The sequence below is a fragment of the Pristiophorus japonicus genome, chromosome 3, assembly GCF_044704955.1.
Source record: "Pristiophorus japonicus isolate sPriJap1 chromosome 3, sPriJap1.hap1, whole genome shotgun sequence".
NCBI lineage: Eukaryota > Metazoa > Chordata > Chondrichthyes > Pristiophoridae > Pristiophorus > Pristiophorus japonicus.
Genome location: NC_091979.1, coordinates 127,830,623 through 127,851,507, shown reverse-complemented (window position 1 = coordinate 127,851,507; position 20,885 = coordinate 127,830,623). Strand labels below are relative to the sequence as shown.

The window sequence follows — 20,885 nt, the reverse complement described above, 5'->3', positions numbered from 1 at the left end:
TAGAGCACATGGGATTGGGGGTAGTGTACTGACATGGATTGAGAACTGGTTGTCAGACAGGAAGCAAAGAGTAGGAGTAAATGGGTACTTTTCAGAATGGCAGGCAGTGACTAGTGGGGTACCGCAAGGTTCTGTGCTGGGGCCCCAGCTGTTTACACTGTACATTAATGATTTAGATGAGGGGATTAAATGTAGTATCTCCAAATTTGCAGATGACACTAAGTTGGGTGGCAGTGTGAGCTGCGAGGAGGATGCTGTGAGGCTGCAGAGCGACTTGGATAGGTTAGGTGAGTGGGCAAATGCATGGCAGATGAAGTATAATGTGGATAAATGTGAGGTTATCCACTTTGGTGGTAAAAACAGAGAGACAGACTATTATCTGAATGGTGACAGATTAGGAAAAGGGGAGGTGCAACGAGACCTGGGTGTCATGGTACATCAGTCATTGAAGGTTGGCATGCAGGTGCAGCAGGCGGTTAAGAAAGCAAATGGCATGTTGGCCTTCATAGCAAGGGGATTTGAGTACAGGGGCAGGGAGGTGTTGCTACAGTTGTACAGGGCATTGGTGAGGCCACACCTGGAGTATTGTGTACAGTTTTGGTCTCCTAACCTGAGGAAGGACATTCTTGCTATTGAGGGAGTGCAGCGAAGGTTCACCAGACTGATTCCCGGGATGGCGGGACTGACCTATCAAGAAAGACTGGATCAACTGGGCTTGTATTCACTGGAGTTCAGAAGAATGAGAGGGGACCTCATAGAAACATATAAAATTCTGACGGGGTTAGACAGGTTAGATGCAGGAAGAATGTTCCCAATGTTGGGGAAGTCCAGAACCAGGGGTCACAGTCTAAGGATAAGGGGTAAGCCATTTAGGACCGAGATGCGGAGGAACTTCTTCACCCAGAGAGTGGTGAACCTGTGGAATTCTCTACCACAGAAAGTTGTTGAGGCCAATTCACTAAATATATTCAAAAAGGAGTTAGATGAGGTCCTTACTGCTAGGGGGATCAAGGGGTATGGCGAGAAAGCAGGAATGGGGTACTGAAGTTGAATGTTCAGCCATGAACTCATTGAATGGCGGTGCAGGCTAGAAGGGCCGAATGGCCTACTCCTGCACCTATTTTCTATGTTTCTATGTTTCTATGAGTCCCATTAGCCTGTCCAGCACTACCCCCCTAGTGATAGTGATTGTCTCAAGGTCCTCCCTTCCCACATTCCTGTGACCAGCAATTTTTGGCATGGTTTTTGTGTCTTCCACTGTGAAGACCGAAGCAAAATAATTGTTTAAGGTCTCAGCCATTTCCACATTTCCCATTGTTAAATCCCCCCGTCTCATCTTCTAAGGGACCAACATTTACTTTAGTCACTCTTTTCCGTTTTGTATATCTGTAAAAGCTTTTACTATTTGTTTTTATGTTTTGCGCAAGTTTACCTTCGTAATCTATCTTTCCTTTCTTTATTGCTTTCTTAGTCATTCTTTGCTGTCGTTTAAAATTCTCCCAATCTTCTAGTTTCTCACTAACCTTGGCCACCTTATACGCATTGGTTTTTAATTTGATACTTTTCTTTATTTCCTTGGTTATCCACGGCTGGTTATCCCTTCTCTTACCGCCCTTCTTTTTCACTGGAATATATTTTTGTTGAGCACCATGAAAGAGCTCCTTAAAAGTCCTCCACTGATCCTCAATTGTGCCACCATTTAGTCTGTGTTTCCAGTCTACTTTAGCCAACTCTGCCCTCATCCCACTGTAGTTCCCTTTGTTTAAGCATATTACGCTCATTTCTGACACTACTTCCTCACCCTCAATCTGTATTACAAATTCAACCATACTGTGATCACTCATTCCAAGAGGATCTTTTACTAGGAGATCGTTTATTATTCCGGTCTCATTACACAGGACCAGATCTAAGATAGCTTGCTCCCTTGTAGGTTCTGTAACATACTGTTCTAAGAAACAATCCCGTATGCATTCTATGAATTCCTCCTCCAGGCTATCCCGTGCGATTTGTTTTGACCAATCGATATGTAGGTTAAAATCCCCCATGATTACTGCCGTTCCTTTTTCACATGCCTCCATTATTCCCTTGATTATTGCCCGCCCCACCGTGAAGTTATTATTTGGGGGCCTATAAACTACGCCCACCAGAAACGCCTATCTATTCCCCTTACAATTGAATCCCTGTCACTATCGCTCTCCCACTCTTTTTCCTGCCCTCCTGTGCAGCAGAGCCAGCCATGGCTGCTGCTGCTCTCCCCTGATGCGTCATCCCCCTCAACAGTACTCAAAGCGGTGTATCTGTTTTGCAGGGGGATGACCGCAGGGGACCCCTGCACTACCTTCCTGTTGGTCTTCCATTCCCTATCTGGCTGTGGACCCTTTACCTGCGGTAATACCAACTCACTAAATGTGCTATTCACATCATTCTCAGCATCGTGCATGCTCCAGAGTGAATCTACCTGCAGCTCCAGTTCTGCAATGCGGTCCATCAGGAGCCGGAGGCGGATACACTTCCCGCACACTTGGTCGTCAGGGACACCGGAGGCATCCCCGACTTCCCACATGGAACAGGAGGAGCATAACACGTGTCCGAGCTCTCCTGCCATGACTTAACCCTTAGATACACTTAAATTGGCAACAATAATGCTAAAGGTTACTTACTGAAAAAGAAGGAAGGAAAAGAAAAACTACTTACCAATCACCAGCCTACCACTTGCCCTCTTGGCAGTGACGTCACCTTTCAAGTCCAGAATCAGGGAACACAGTCTTAGGATAAGGAGTAGGCCATTTAGGACTGAGATGAGGAGAAACTTCTTCACTCAGAGTTGTTAACCTGTCGAATTCCCTGCCACAGTGAGTTGTTGATGCCAGTTCATTGGATATATTCAAGAGGGAGTTAGATATGGCACTTACGGCTAAGGGGATCAAAGGATATGGAGAGAAAGCAGGAAAGGGGTACTGAGGGAATGATCAGCCATGATCTTACTGAATGGTGGTGCAGTCTCAAAGGGCCGAATGGCCTACTCCTGCTCCTATTTTCTATGTTTCTATGTTTTTTCTATGTTTCCTACTCTCTGTTTCCTGTCAGTTAACCAATTTTCAATCCATGCCAATAAATTACCCCCAATCCCATGTGCTTTAATTTTGCACACTAACCTATTATGTGGAACTTTAATCAAAGGCCTTCTGAAAATCCAAATACACTACATCCACTGGTTCTCCCTTATCTATTCTATCAGTTACATCCTCAAAAAACTCCAGTAGGTTTGACAAACATGATTTTCCTTTCATAAATCCAATTCGACTTTGTTTAATCCCGTTATCACATCCTTTATAATAGACTCTAGCATTTTGCCTACTACTGATGTCAGGCTAACCGGTCTGTAGTTCCCCATTTTCTCTTTCCCTCCTTTTTCAAATAGTGGGGTTACATTTGCCACCTCCAATCTACAGGAACTGTTCCATATTCTATAGAATTTTGGAAGATGACAACCAATGCATCTACTATTTCCATGGCTATCTTTTTTAGTACTCTGAGATACAAATCATCAGGCCCAGGGGATTTATCAGCCTTCAGTCCCATTAGTTTCTCCAACACTATTCTCTTACTAATAATCATTTCCTTTAATGCCTCTTGCTCACTAGACCTGTGGCTCCCTAGCATTTCTGGGACATTATTTGTGTCCTCTTCCATGAAGACAGAACCAAAGTATTTATTTAATTGTTCTGCCATTTCCTTTTTACCCATTACAAATTCTCCCATTTGTCTGTAAAGGACCTACATTTGTCTTTACTAATCATTTTCTTTTTATGTACTTGTAGAAACTTTTGCAGTCACTTTTTATGCTCCTTGCAAGTTTACTCTCATACTTTATTTTCCCCTCTTAATCAATCTCTTGGTCCTTTTTTGCTGAATTCTAAACTGCTCCCAATCCTCAGGCTTGTTACTTTTTCTGGCAACTTTGTACAACTCCTCTTTGGATCTAGTACTATCCTCAATTTCTTTTGCTAGCCATGGTTGGGCCACTTTTGCTCTTGTGCTTTTATGCCAGAAAGGGATGTCTAACTGTTGCAATTCATGCATCGTTCCTTAAATGTTAGCCATCATCATGCCTTTTAATGAATCTTCCCAATCTATCATAACTAATTAATTCCTCATACCTTCGTAGTTTCCTTTGTTTAGATTTAGGACCTTAGTTTCGAATTGGACTACTTTACTTTCCATCTTAATAAAGAATTCAATCATGTTATGGTCACTCTTCCCTAAAGGACCCCGTACAACAACTGTTAACTAACCTCTTCTCACTACACAATACCCAATCTCGGATAGCCTGTTCCCCAGTAGGCTCCTCAACATACTGGTCTAAAAAACCATCTCATACAACTCCAGGAATTCATCTTCCACAGTGTTATTACTAATTTGGTTTGGCCAGTCGATATGTAGATTAAAGTCACCTACGATTACTGTAGTACCCTTGCTACATTCATCTCTAATTTCCTGTTTGATGCCGTCCCCTACACTATCACTACTATTTGGAGGCCTATAGGCAACTCCCACCAATGTTTTCTGCCCCTTGGTGCTCCTTAGCTCCACCCAGACTAATTCTACATCTTGATTTTCTAAGCCAATATCCTCTCTCACTATTGCTCTGATTTCATCCTTTACGAACAACGCCACACCACCCCCTTTTCCTTTTTGTATGTCCTTCCTAAATATCAAATATCCTTGGATATTCAATTCCCAACCCTGGTCACCCTGCAACCATGTCTCCGTAATTGCAACCAAATTATATCCGTTTACATCTATTTGCGCTGTTAATTCATCTACCTTATTACAGATGCTTCGTGCATTCAGATACAATGCTTTTAGATTTGTCTTTTTAACATTATTAGACATCTTAACATTATTTTTACTATAGTCCTATTTGTCTTATCGCTATTTTTTCTTACCTGGACCCTCTTTGTTAGCGCACTCTTGTTTGTATGCTCTGTCCCTTCCTGACATAATCTGGTTATCCTTACCACAATCACTTTCCTGCATTATTTACTTTTCTTCTCTTTAGCATTCTAGATTGATCTCTACTGCGACCATCCTCCTCTCCCCACTTATTTAGTTTAAAGCCCTAGTTATTCGGTTTGCCAAATGCCAGTAGTTTATTTTTCCAGGGAAAATACTAAGACCAATGATGTTACAAATTTACAAATTATTCAAAATGAATTAATACTGGTACTATAAACAGTGTTATACATTGGCTTATTTTTTTAAATGACATTTAAGGCAACACACCAGCAACATGCATTATGTTTCTTGCGTGATATTCCTCATTCATCAACTCAAAACTATTTCCCCTACCAAACCATCAGTGAGAGACCTGTAACCACCACTAGTCACCCTGTGCCGTTAAGCTCAAAATGTTTCTTCAGAGACAACCTATTTGCAATGACAGAATCTATAACTGTAGGGCCGAATGCTACAATCCTTACACTTTTAATAGCTCTATAAATTTTATTGTGGTTAAATGCGAGATATTGGGCAAAAACAGAATCTGTGAAACGCATGTCCAATAGCGAAGGTGGAAAGTATCCAGTAAACATAAAGCTGTTATCAACAAGGCTAATCAAGTAGAATAGTGCATCTCAAGGGTATCCGATAAGTCAAAGCAAGTTGTTTTAACCTTGTATAGCTCACTGCTAAAGCCACATTTAGAAATTTGCAAAAGTTTGGTTATCCTATCTTCTAAAGGGCATTGACACATTGGAGTGTGTAAACAGGTTGGTTCTGGGAATTAGCACCAAGTTAGAAGGGACTTAAGAAAACGTCTTATGAACACAAAAATACAAAAACCAAGTAGGCCAATGCTGAGACACATGAATATTATAGGTGCAAGCCAGCAATTTAACTAAAATCAGTACTTGCATAACTGAAGTATACAAATATCAAATTAAAAAGCCAGAAGCAAGATTGAAGATTAGAAGCGTTTGTCTTTTGTCACAGAATAATATGCTTGGGGACGAGACTACCAGTTAAATTAGTCACTGTTGTGTCCTATTATTTTGTTTGAAGAGGATGGATCAATGTCTGATTGGGAATGTGAGTAAAGCTTTGAAATATAGACATGTACAGCTCGAAGGTTACTCCTCAGCTAGATTCTGTGAAATCTAACTGATTGGATCCTACTGTTAAATGGATTTCCTGGAATTGCCACCTGATCATCTTTAGGAGTTAGAGGCATTTTACCAAGCTTTATCATTTGAATATTTTAAACTGTGGGTATTTGCATTCCTCAAGAGATTAAGTGAACTGGTAAAGTTCACAGTCTGTAGAAAGAATGAGCTGAACAGGCTGAATGGATTTTCTCATTTCATACATTATTCTTTTATTTGGGAATAACACGCTTCCTGATTAATACATTATCCAGACAGTCTCCAGAAATGTAAAAATGTTTCACAGCTAGCAATGACATATTCGCCTATTCTGAGTTTTACCTTCGATCATCCCACAATGTTCTTTTTCTCTGTCCATTTCCCCTCATTAAAAAATGCTCTCTTGCATGTTTAACCCTTAGGTTATACTGTTTGTAGTAGGATGAACATAGTTCACAGTTCTTCATCAAAAACTGAACAAATAAACCAGTTTTTCCACACCCAATTCTCTCCCCTTAGCACTCTTTTCCTGAAGGCAATAACCCATGATGCAATAGTTTTACACAGGCACCTGCACATTCTTCAGTAACTTGCCAAAGGGTTGTTTAAGATCAAGCACGGACAATGAACACAAGGCTACTTTACCATGGAGGGATTGTCGTCAAATCCAATCCTAGGCTCTCTAGATGATCGTACACACAAACTTCCAATAAGAGTCAATGAATCACAAACAGTAGCGGGAATATTGACCAATGTTTCTTGCTCCTTGGTCTAGGGATGCGGAGGTCAACTGCATCAACCCTACTCAGATCATTTAACTCAGCAATCTCCCTAGTCTGTATGGCTCAGTACCACACCACGCAATGCAATTCCTGAACTGTACCACTTATGCACGAAGGTAATGCCTTTTTTAAATGCTAGCCACATGCCTGTGCTCCTACCTTTGAAAATCCCTGGAGTCTTCTTTTAAACAGATAGTCACAGGGCAATGGATAATATTTTAGATGATCGCCCACACTATCGACATTTATCATTTCTGTACAAAATTATCAACTGATCTATAACAGCAATCTCAAATAATCTAGCAGCAGAATCATCAAAAACCTTGAGAACAGCAGCTATTTTAAAACAATACTTTACAGAATCTTGGAAAATGTGGTCATTTTCATCCCAGTTAATGGGACCCTTGTTCTATTATTATCTTGATTGTAACATGTTCTCATGAAGATAGCCTCTATTTATCAACTGGCAACATGTTCGAAGCAATGCAGCAAATAAACAGATCAGTTACAATAATTATATGGCACATCGCGTTACTACAGAAAAAGCAACTTATTCCACATCAGCTAAACCCATTAACCTCTTACATGGGCAACACACAGCCAAAAATGTCAGGCTGAAAAAGTCAGAGCAACATTCATTCACTAACCACAGGCTGAAGGGTCACTGTTAAACTGGAGTCGGTGGAACAAAACATGCTTAATCTGACAAATTGAACTGCTTTCAATAATGATCTTAGAACAGTGTTCCAGATTTTCCTCCTTTCACTAGTAGAAAAGTTGATCCAAGAATAAAGTAAAATACTCCACTTTATATTCAATTTTTCATTAAAATTAATGATTGATGGAGAGCCTAAAGCCCAAAAATTACAAACTTTCACATGAGATGTTCATTTCTTTTCCAGGAAAGTGCTTAAATTAGTCTCAATTACTGCTGAAATGCAATGAGTATCAATAGCTTTGCAGTAACCAAAACCAAATTTAGATGGCATCTCAGCCAATATGCCCCCTAATGTTTTTTGGGTGCATGGCTGCGCGATCCATTCACAGTTTCAAGCACATGCAAAACTTATTGAAAAAACCAGGCTTCATGGGACCAGCAAATATGGAACATTGATCTCAGCCCCGTGACAATCTGTGATAATGTCACAGTTCTGCACATGCTTACATTAATCCAGTTTAAAAATAGCTTGTAGTCCAGAAAGATTTTTAGACATAAGAACATAAGAATTAGGAACAGGAGTAGGCCATCTAGCCCTCGAGCCTGCTCCGCCATTCAACAAGATCATGGTTGATCTGGCCGTGGACTAAGCTCCACTTACCCGCCCACTCCCCATAACCCTTAATTCCCTTATTGGTTAAAAATCTATCGATCTGTGACTTGAATACATTCAATGAGCTAGCCTCAACTGCTTTTTTGGGCAGAGAATTCCACAGATTCACAACTCTCTGGGAGAAAAAATTCCTTCTCAACTCGGTTTTAAATTGGCTCCCCCGTATTTTGAGGCTGTGCCCCCTAGTTCTAGTCTCCCCGACCAGTGGAAACAACCTCTCTGCCTCTATCTTGTCTATCCCTTTCATTATTTTAAATGTTTCTATAAGATCACCCCTCATCCTTCTTAACTCCAACGAGTAAAGACCCAGTCTACTCAATCTATCATCATAAGGTAACCCCCTCATCTCCGGAATCAGCCTAGTGAATTGTCTCTGTACCCCCTCCAAAGCTAGTATATCCTTCCTTAAGTATGGTGACCAAAACTGCACGCAGTACTCCAGGTGCGGCCTCACCAATACCCTGTACAGCTGCAGCCGGACCTCCCTGCTTTTGTACTCCATCCCTCTCGCAATGAAGGCCAACATTCCATTTGCCTTCCTGATTACCTGCTGCACCTGCAAACTAACTTTTTGGGATTCATGCACAAGGACCCCCAGGTCCCTCTGCACTGCAGAATGTTGTAATTTCTCCCCATTCAAATAATATTCCCTTTTACTGTTTTTTTTTCCCCAAGATGGATGACCTCACATTTTCCGACATTGTATTCCATCTGCCAGACCTTAGCCCATTTGCTTAACCTATCTAAATCTCTTTGCAGCCTCTCTGTGTCCTCTACACAACTCGCTTTCCCACTAATCTTTGTGTCATCTGCAAATTTTGTTACACTACACTCTGTCCCCTCTTCCAGGTCATCTATGTATATTGTAAACAGTTGTGGTCCCAGCACCGATCTCTGTGGCACACCACTAACCACCGATTGCCAACCTGAAAAGGACCCATTTATCCCGACTCTCTGCTTTCTGTTAGTTAGCCAATTCTCTATCCGTGCTAATACATTTCCTCTGACTCCGCGTACCTTTATCTTCTGCAGTAACCTTTTGTGTGGCACCTTATCGAATGCCTTTTGGAAATCCAAATACACCAAATCCATCGGTATACCTCTATCCACCATGCTCGTTATATCCTCAAAGAATTCCAGTAAATTAGTTAAATATGATTTCCCCTTCATGAATCCATGTTGCGGCTGCTTGATTCCTATCTAGATGTCCCGCTATTTCTTCCTTAATGATAGCTTCCAGCATTTTCCCCACTACAGATGTTAAACTAACTGGCCTATAGTTACCTGCCTTTTGTCTGCCCCCCTTTTCTTTTTTAAAAACACAGGCGTTACATTAGCTGCTTTCCAATCCGATGGTACCTCCCCAGAGTCCAGAGAATTTTGGTAGATTATAACGAATGTGTCAGCTATAACTTCCGCCATCTCTTTTAATACCCTGGGATGCATATCAGGACCAGAGGACTTGTCTACCTTGAGTCCCATTACTACCTCCAGCACTACCTCCCTAGTGATAGTGATTGTCTCAAGGTCCTCCCTTCCCACATTCCCGTGACCAGCAATTTTTAGCATGGTTTTTGTCTCTTTCACTGTGAAGACCGAAGCAAAATAATTGTTTAAGGTCTCAGCCATTTCCACATTTCCCATTATTAAATCCCCCCGTCTCAACTTCTAAGGGACCAACATTTACTTTTGTCACTCTCTTCCGTTTTATATATCGGTAAAAGCTTTTACTATCTGTTATTATGTTTTGCGCAAGTTTAGCTTCGTAATCTATCTTTCCTTTCTTTATTGCTTTCTTAGTCATTCTTTGCCGTCGTTTAAAATTTTCCCAATCTTCTAATTTCCCACTAACCTTGGCCACCTTATACGCATTGGTTTTTAATTTGATACTCTCTTTTATTTCCTTGGTTATCTACGGCTGATTATCCCTTCTCTTACCGCCCTTCTTTTTCACTGGAATATATTTTTGTTGAGCACTATGAAAGAGCTCCTTAAAAAAGTCCTCCACTGTTCCTCAATTGTGCCACCGTTTAGTCTGTGTTCCCAGTCTAATTTAGCCAACTCTGCCCTCATCCCACTGTAGTCCCCTTTGTTTAAGCATAGTATGCTCGTTTGAGACACTACTTCCTCACCCTCAATCTGTATTACAAATTCAACCATACTGTGATCACTCATTCCAAGAGGATCTTTTACTAGGAGATCGTTTATTATTCCGGTCTCATTACACAGGACCAGATCTAAGATAGCTTGCTCCCTTGTAGGCTCTGTAACATACTGTTCTAAGAAACAATTCCGTATGCATTCTATGAATTCCTCCTCAAGGCTACCCCGTGCGATTTGATTTGACCAATCGATATGTAGGTTAAAATCCCCCATGATTACTGCCATTCCTTTTTCACATGCCTCCACTATTCCCTTGATTATTGCCCGCCCCACCATGAAGTTATTATTTGGGGGCCTATAAACTACGCCCACCAGTGACTTTTTCCCCTTACTATCTCTAATCTCCATCCACAATGATTCAACATTTTGTTCATTAGAGCCAATATCGTCTCTCACAACTGCCCTGATATCATCCTTTATTAACAGAGCTACCCCACCTCCTTTCCCTTCTTGTCTATCTTTCCGAATTGTCAGATACTCCTGTATGTTTAATTCCCAGTCTTGGCCACCCTGCAACCACGTTTCAGTAATGGCCACCAAATCATATCCATTTGTAATGATTTGTGCCGTCAACTCATTTACTTTGTTTCGAATGCTGCGTGCCTTTAGGTAACGTGTTTTAATACGAGTTTTTAAACCATGATTTTTAGTTTTGGCCCCTCCTTCAGCCCCTTTATATTCATACATATTGTCCCTTCCTATCATGTTGTGGTTTACACTTACCCCAGTGCTACTCTGCCTCCTGCCTTTTGCATTCTTTCTTGGAGTTGTGTTCATCGGAGCTCTCACCCACTCCAATTAGCTCAGAACTCCACCATCCCACCCTACTTTATTTCACACTACCATCAGACATTCCACCATCACCCCCAAACGGAAGTTGGAATCTTAAAGTAAAGAAACACTAGATTAATGAGATCTATTTATCTGCCATTAAAGGTAATGATGGAATGAAAACTACTGTATAACCAGTAAATTGCATCATATGCCAAAGATTATTAACCATTCTCTGAATGATTATCCAGTAGGCCAAATTGTCAGAAGCAAAAACATTCGATAAATATACATAATTAGCTGTACAACAACCAACTTTGTTAATATCAGTTTGCCCATAACATTTTCAGCCAGTTAAAGCAATGCTAGCAATATTTCAGGTTGCAACAAGCCACTGTGGCTGATAAAAATCACATCTGCATATGGAAAATATTTTGAAACCAATTTACCCACTTGTGGAAGAGCATTCAGCTGTTGTTCTGAAATTACACAATCTAAATTAAGGAAATATTTGGGATATTAGGACATCCACAGAACAGGAAGAAATGCAGAAGTCTCAAAATAAATATCATCCGTTCAGTTACATACAATTCTATAGAACTTTACAGCATAGAAACAGGCCTTTCAGGTCCAACAGGTCTATGCATCATATGTGCCTCCTCCCACCCTACTTTATTTCACACTACTATCATTTCCTTCTATTCCTTTCTCCCTCATGTACTTAGCTAGCTTCCTCTTAAATGCATCTAGGCTATTCACCTCAACCATTCCATGTGGGGGCACGTTCCACATTCTCACCACTCCCCGATTAAAGAAGTTTCTCCTGAGTTTTCCTTATTGGATTCATTAGTGACTATTGACCCTAGTTTTGGACTCCTCACAAGTGGAAACATCCTCTCCACATCTATCCCATCGAATCCCTTCATAATTTTAAAGACCTCTATCAGGTCACCTCTCGGTCTTCTCTTTTCTTTACATTATAATAAAGACACAGATACTTATGCGGGCAAATTAAGTTAATTTTATTTCAAATGACTTTCCAGTTTAAAATCAAAAAATACAATTAGATCAGAATTCATAAACTTTCAATTAATATTTGGCATCCAATTAAAAAGTGCTCAATACTCTTGCAAACTATTGTTCTAATCTGTATCTTGATATTAAAGATGAGCTAGATGGAGAAGGAAGGAAAGACAGACTTGGATTTATAGAATGTCTTTCATGAACACCGGACGTCTCAAAGCGCTTTACAGCCAATGAAGTACTTTTGGAATGTAGTCATTGTTGTAATGGTGGAAACGTGGCAGCCAGTTTGCACACAAGCAAGCTCCCACAAGCAGCAATGTGATAATCTGTTTTTTTGTTATGTTGATTGAGGGATAATTATTGGCCAGGACACGGGGATAACTCCCCTGCTCTTCTTTGTAATAGTGCCATGGGATCTTTTACTTCCATTTGAGAGTACAAACAGGGCCTCGGTTTAACGTTTCATCCGAAAGACGGTACCTCCGACAGTGCAGTGCTCCCTCAGCACTGCACTGGAGTGTCAGCCTAGATTTATTTTTGTGCTCAAGTCCATGGAGTGGGACTTGAACCCATAACCTTCTGACTCATAGGTGAGAGTGCTACCCACCAAGCCTCAGCTGACACTTAAGGTCTTGGAAAGAATGTAGTTCATTGTTAAATTCTCCTCACTGAAAATGCGACACCTGGATGAATTGTCTTCTGCGGCAAACATTGAAAAAAACGTTTTGACAAACCATAGTGATTTGATTAAACAAATGTATTGTAAAAACATTAATGCGTCACTTCTGAATGTGGTGACAGGCGAAGCCTGGCTGTTCTGCTGTTGCTTTTCCCCGGTGACCACAGCAGTGCCTATCCAATACTGTACAAGTACTTTACACATGTACTGTTGCAATTTTTAAACTTGAAAGCATTAAACATAAACACTGTTGTATCAAGACCTTCTTTGCATTCTCTAATTAAAACATGGCACAACATACTGTATGCAGTAATCCATATTCCAAAACGTTTTAATTTGGCTGCTTTAAAATTGTAATCATAGCTACTATTCTACTGAAACAATTTTGTATAATCATAACAAACATTACTAATAATATAGAACACAACTTAACACACAGTAAGGTGCTAAAACTAACCAATACAGGTAGTATCAAAACACATCTTATTTTCTGCTCAGGGATCTTGCTGTGCACATATTGCCTATGTAACAACAGCAACGGCACTTCAAAAGTAAATCATTGGTTGTGAAGAGCTTTGGAATTGGACTCTGAAAACATGACAACTCATTTCATAAATGCACATTCCTTCTAATTGTATTCTTCAGTAAACAAAGCAAACATACCGGATTTCAAACACATTCTTTCACAAGCAAGAACCAGGCTCAAACACATTTGTTCATTACTAGGTTAATATACACATACATATATATAGCACTGCAAGATTATCCTCTAAATTATTAACCACGGAGGCACCAACCTCCATATTTAATGATGAGAAACCACCATGTGGCAAAATTCAGAATGCACAGGCCACAAGATCAATTTAGAGTAGATTTTAATACCAAATTCTCTGTACATCCAAACTGAAGATTTCTCATTCTGCGCTTGAGGAATGGTATCACATCACAAAGCTAAAACTTTCATAGCATTTACGATTTACTGGTGAAAATTTAGCAGTAAGCCAGCACTGAGAATGTCGTATACGAACAAAATTTAAGTGGATTTTCCAAGAGGACGGACAGCTGTACGGATTGTGGGAGGGATAAAAGGCAGGAAGAAGAGACAATTACTAACATGTTCCACACTTCAGGTTAAAGAACTTGTTGGGATGGGTTAATCTGCAGCACATATCAGAAATTGCACGTTATTAACTTCATTTAACTGTGCACATACATCACCTGCCACATATTTAGTGGATCATGGCCTTACTCCAGTCTTCAGTGCACAATGAGATGACAAAACCTCAGTTCATCAGTAACAAACCTACAAGTTCATCTCCATTTCAAAATGAAAAGTACTTTTTTGAAAAACAAAATCTATTATAATAATTGGCAGCATGTTTCCCTATTTTGTATACATACATAAGCTGGTGATGCAGCAAGAATATTTGTAGACTTAAAAAAAAAAGCATGTTCTGCACTATTTGCCAATACAAAGACTAAGCTATAGCTAAAGATACAATAGAAAGTTCCTGGTTTAAAGACAGACATTCAAACCTCAGGAGTTCAGTACAACCTTGACCTATTCGCAAACAAAGCAGTTTTATTGCTTGAGATTTCTAGTTGCAATTTTAAGTCAGAAATTGCATCTTTGGTTACTGGTGTTATCTTGTCAAGATATTACATGTAACTGCTATTTAACAGGAAGGTGTTTTACAATGTTTTTATGCTAGATCAAGGTTATAATGGAGTCCAGTGACAGTATTTTAAATCACATTTAGCAATTCCCCTCTGAAGCTATTGTCACTACACTTGCTGCTTACAGTACCTTTAGATTTGTATCTGTTGGGGAAAAAACTGCCACTATTGAAACAAGAAGCCTCTTAAAGTAAATGAATAAGCTTTTAAATATAATTAGATACATTTATTACTCCAATCAAAACCCTATTAAGACCAACATTTTAAATGTAGTTTCATCCCCAAAGGATCAATTGCAGTTAAGATCACAAAGGCTCCACTAGACTAGATACACTGCAGCAAATGAAATGGCTGTATTTGCAGTCCCAGATCAGAGATGTTGCACAGCAGTATGCAAAGAATAAAACCCACACACACATTCCATTGAAAACAGTTGTCAATATAAAAGGCAGAGTTAATTGGTAGAATAGGCTGGTTAAAAGATGTCATCAAGTTGCACAATAAAGAACTGCAACATTTCATGATTCGACATGGTAATAAAATCACCAGTGGAGTCTGCATGATGAAATTGTACAAGAACCACACTCACTGCAAGAAGTCCTCATTGTAAAAGATATAATTCCATCACAGACATGCCTCACCAAACAGGGTAATAAAATGTCAACATTACAAACCATTTTCCACTTGGCTCCAGGATTGAGGTCATGGCATCACTTGAACTAATTTAACTTCTTACATGCACACACTCAACAATTATCAACAGTTAATAATCCTCCACACCAGCTTTTGGGAAAAAAGCCCAAAAATAGTGGGCTTCAGAGCATGGAGAATCAATTCTGTAAGAGACAGATACTAACTATAGCAAACATATCTTGCAAACTAATGTTTGAGGCTTAGCAATCATAAGGATATGCACAGAGGGGAAAAATAGGATCAAATCCTTAAATACAAGTAGCTGTATCCACCCTTCCTGTATACAAAGCTTCAAAACCTCACTGTAATAATTGCACAAAGATCATTTAAATAATTTTAAAATGATATGCACAGACCTGTCAAAAGATCCTAACAGTCTCAAACAAATGGAAGCAAATACCCAGGGAGTTATTTAAACACAAGAACTGTAGACGGTGGTTCTCAAACATTTTTGGTTCAAGGACCCCTTTTCAAATCACGGACCCCTAATCTAAATTGTAGTCCTATATATACTCAAAATATGAAAGTGTTGCATGTAAAGAATATTTCAATAATGCTTTTAAGCAAACAAGTTATTTACTTACAGATATAAGAACATAAGAACTTAATAGGAGCAGGAGTAGGCCATACGGCCCCTCGAGCCTGCTCCGCCATTTAATACGATCATGGCTGATCTGATCATGGACTCGGGTTCACGTCCCTGCCCGTTCCCATAACCCCTTATCGTTTAAGAAACTGTCTATTTCTGTCTTAAATTTATTCAATGTCCCAGCTTCCACAGTTCTCTGAGGCAGCGAATTCCACAGATTTACAATCCTTAGAGAAGAAATTTCTCCTCAGCTCTGTTTTAAATGGGTGGCCCCTTATTCTAAGATCATGCCTACTAGTTCTAGTCTCCCCCATCTGTAGAAACATCCTCTCTGCATCCATCTTGTCAAGCCACCTCATAATCTTATACATTTTGATAAGATCACCTCTCATTCTTTGAATTCCAATGAGAAGAGGCCCAACCTACTCAACCTTTCCTCAAAAGTCAACCCCCTCATCTCCGGAATCAACCTTGTGAACCTTCTGAACTGCCTCCAAAGCAAGTACCGTATATACTCGCGTATCCTGCGATCTCGAGTATCATGCGACCCCTAAATTTTCTTCCCCAAAACATGATTTTACCATATATCTCATGTATCATGCGAGTCACTTTTTTGAGATCGAATACTGACCTTAACATGAAACAGAGTGGATTCTGCTGTGAAAGCTGTTCGCGAATCGAACACCGATACAGCAATCGTTCCAGCTGGCTTGACTAGCGTCGTTCAGCCACAGCCTCTACTGTGTTTGGGAGTTGTGGGTGGCGGAGGTCGGGTCGCCGGGGGGGTGGGGGGGGGTGAAGAGGAGGTCGGGTTGGGTCACCGGGGGGGAAGCGGAGGTCGGGTTGCCGGGTGGGGGGAGTTGGGGGAGCGGAGGTCGGGTCGCCGGGGGGGTGGGGGGGGGGGTGAAGAGGAGGTCGGGTTGGGTCACCGGGGGGAAGCGGAGGTCGGGTTGCCGGGTGGGGGGGGGGGGGGAGAAGAGTTGGGGGAGCGGAGGTCGGGTTGCCAGAGTAGGGAGAGCGGGGGTCAGGTCGGATCCGGTCCGGTCTCTTTCCTCCCCCCCCCACCGACCTCCGCGGCTCTCTCTCATCCCCCCGATACAGTACAAGCGACAATAGAGGCTGCAATCCAGCCCAGGAGATACCTGCCGAGATTCAGCGTGGATACGGTCTGCTTAACAGACTAACAGCCTAACAGCCTAATCTTGGCCAGCACTTCACACCCGCAAATTTTGTATCTCGCGTATCATGCGACCCCCCAAATTTAGGTTACAATTTAGGTCTTCAAAAGTCGCATGATACGCGAGTATATACGGTATATCCTTTCGTAAATCCCCTTTGCGATAAAGGCCAAGATTCCATTGGCCTTCCTGATCATTTGCTGTACCTACATACTATCTTTTTGTGTTTCATGCACAAGAACCCCAGGTCCCACTGTACTGCAGCACTTTATAATCTTTCTCCATTTAAATAATAACTTGCTCTTTGATTTTTTTTTGCCAAAGTGCATGACCTCACACTTTCCAACATTATACTCCATCTGCCAAATGTTTGCCCACTCACTTAGCCTGTCTATGTCCTTTTGCAGTTTTTTGTGTCCTCCTCACACATTGCTTTTCCTCCCATCTTTGGATCATCAGCAAACTTGGCTACGTTACACTCAATCCCTTCATCCAAGTTGTTAATATAGATTGTAAATAGTTGGGGTCCCAGCACCGATCCCTGCAGCACTGCACTAGTTACTGGTTGCCAACCAGAGAATGAACCATTTATCCCAACTCTCTGTTCTCTGTTAGTTAGCCAATCCTCTATCCATGCTAATATATTACCCCCAACCCAGTGAACTTTTGTCTTGTGCAGTAACCTTTTATGTGGCACTTGTCAAATGCCTTCTGGAAGTCCAAATACACCACATCCACTGGTTCCGCTTTATCCACCCTGTTAGTTACATCCTCAAAGAATTCCAGCAAATTTATCAAACATGACTTCCCCCTTCATAAATCCATGCTGACTCTACCTGACCGAATTTTGCTTTTGCAAATGTCCTGCTACTGCTTCGTTAGTAATGGACTCCAACATTATCAGTGAGATGAGTGTGCCTGCTTCTCAATGCAGTCTGTCTATCCTTGGTGTTGGTTGACCATGACAAATTTGAACACCTATGTTAGATTGCCTCCCCTCCCCTTGACTCTTCTCTGCTCCAATAAAAAGGCCCTAATCTTTTAAGCCTTTCTTCATAACTAGAATCATGCTGGTTAATCTTAGCTGCAGCATTCCAATGGCTCTAATATATTTCCTATAATGTGGTGCCCAAAACTGCACACAATCTCAACTGAGATTTGGTTGTGTATGGGGTGGCACTGAGATAAGAAAGGAGAAAATGAGAGCTGCAAATACTTAAAACCAAGCAGCAGAAAGAAATACAGAAACAATACAGAAAGAAAATCAAGAAACACAAATGAGAGATATTAAAAGAAGCACAGACACTGCAAGGATACCTATTTTATAAGTGACAATTGGTAAAAATAAATGTGTTTTATTTCAAAACTGTACTGGCTACATGAATTCTGAAATGTGCTTGTGTATTTTGATGTCACAATAAACATTTACATCAATGCTGAAAGGAGATAGTGCCTAACTGGTGCCCTTTGCTGATTTTTGGAAGCGATCTATGATCATTGTTATATTGCACATTTCAATAATGAGAGTTTGATCACCGACCCAGGGCTGGGTTGCTGATGAGTGAGCTTGGGAGGAAGCACTCCTGCTCCTCACTACTCTCAAGGATTGCTTCCAGAGGCTGTCCTTGCCTTGCTGCAGCTAACGGGAATCCCAAGCCCCGGAATCTCTGGCCTCCCACTGTAAAATCTGCACAGCAGATTAAAGCAGAGGTTTTGCGGCGTCATTATCATTTTCAAAATGCCAACGAAAGAGGAGTGTAGATTACTGCTAAAATGATTAATGAAGAATATACAAAATTGACAGGCAGGAAAAGGTCAGCTGGTGCATCAAGCCTGCTCCACACAATGATGAGCAGAATATCTTGGATATGTAGTATCGGTTTGATCCACACAACATACCCAATTATACAATATACAAAGCCACGTATACAATCTGCCCGACAAGCTTTAGAGCCACCCATTTACACATTGATATTGGCCTGAATTTTGCAGTGGTAATAACTGTCAGCGTTCGCTGTCATAACCCCTCTGATCAGTCTGAAACTACCCGTAACTTCAGGATTTAGCACATGCACATCTAATCACGGAAATCCTGAAGTAGTGGTTAGTCATTCACTGCTCCACCACATCTGCACTGAAAAACTAATTTTATATTTGTGGATGTCAAATATTTCCATGATAACAATTACGACATTTATATATAAAAAATATTTTAATAAGTGTTCAGAATATTTCAGCTTCTACCTTAACCCCATGTGTATGTTCCAATCATTATTTAGCTCTTTGCAATATTTTTAAAAAGATAATGTGCTTTTTATTTCCTCGTTTTCTGTCTGCGAGAATTATTCAATGTGATTGGCTGCTTACACAGCTTGATGACATCACCGCTGCTGTTCACTGGAGTTCCCCTTTTGACAGCGCTATAATCAATTTCACACCGAGGAAGTTAAAGTTCTCACCACAGAGATCACAAGATCTCTGTAGGCAGCTTTCTTCGAAGTCAACGGCGAGCACCCTTGCTTCACCGCTGACCGCAAATTACTGGCCATTATCTCCACTATCTCGAGGACTAGTCAAGAGGTAGGAAGGTGTAGTGACTAAAATACAACGTATAGAATGCAGATTTCTTTGCTCTTCTGAATTAACGGGGTATAAGCGTTATAATAAAAATGTCTAAAACAATATCCATGAACTTTCAAAAATGCTATTGTGTATATTTTTGCTATTGCACTCTCCTAGCAAATGTCCCATTGCATTGCTTATGATGGTGCAGCGTTTTATTATGACATGACTGTTATATCATGTAATACACAGAGGGCTCTGTTGCTGAGCTCAAGCTGTGTTTAACCGGTCCTGTTTCTTTAAAACCACAAATTCCAATTGCTGTAAATAGGCATACCCCAAGTTCAATTAAAGGTCAATTGCAGTTGGTGAGTGAAGCTTGCTGATTGGCAGGTACTTGTAAATTCCTGGCTCCAGGTCATGCAATAACTGCCCAGCGTTCTTCCTTCTTTTAATATACTTAAACGGATGGGGGAAACTGCCATTCTGATATGCTTTGTAAGGTGTTGCTGCATTAGGTCTGTCTTAAGGAAGCTATTAAAGATAATTATAATTTGTATTATAGCACTCCTTCTTATATGCCAAACTATCCAGGCTTCCAGTGCCCAGAGACTTCAGGTAGCACCAGAATCATATTCCACACTTTGCACAGCTACACTGGGAATCAGATTCCACCTGTCAAAACACGCATGCACGCACGCACACACGTCATACATAGTATCCTTCAACACATTCTGGAAAACAAACCAATTAGTCAAACTGTGGCTGGATCTGGATGCTCGCCAGTACTGTAAACAGTGAAACCTGAACAACAAGGTAGTTAGATTACACTTAAGGTAGTTATGCCAGAATCAGATTTTAGCTAAATTCAGAGACTCTCCAGTTCATATAGATTATAAACAAGTATTTAACGGATATGTCACATTCCTATCTCTTAATTTCTCTCCTTATTGATAATGGTGCTTTTAACTATTCATGGTGGTTCCCCCACTTTGTTGAGCTCTTTGCCTCCACAACACCAGATGCTTTTTCTGTCTCTCACCATCTTCCATTACTTGACTATCAACCACTCTTATTTCAGTGGTATTTTCATTATTCCAGCATTGACAAACATCAGAATGGCTCAAACAGCACTTCATATACACTTCCTGGATGCTCTAGGATTTTTCATAGATCTATGGACACTCTAATTGCACAAAAGAACCAGGGTAAACAAACTTAATTGAATTCTGGTAACTTTGTACCTTCCCGCTTCTGATATGATGCATTAGACTGGGACCCAATGAGATAA

At 40.6% G+C, this 20,885-nt stretch overlaps 1 protein-coding gene across 6 annotated transcripts in view; it reads right to left on the bottom strand.

Moving 5' to 3' along the window:
- itprid2 (ITPR interacting domain containing 2) overlaps nt 1–20,885 on the bottom strand; it is a 208,873-nt gene that overhangs the window by 129,461 nt on the left and 58,527 nt on the right. The window contains exon 1 of one of the 6 annotated variants that reach the window (XM_070875807.1): nt 11,644–11,663. The exons of the other annotated variants lie outside the window; for them this stretch is intronic. The gene's annotated coding sequence lies outside the window, so the exon portion shown is untranslated. Of the gene's footprint in view, nt 1–11,643; nt 11,664–20,885 lie in introns of those variants that run through there. 6 annotated transcript variants of the gene reach the window in all.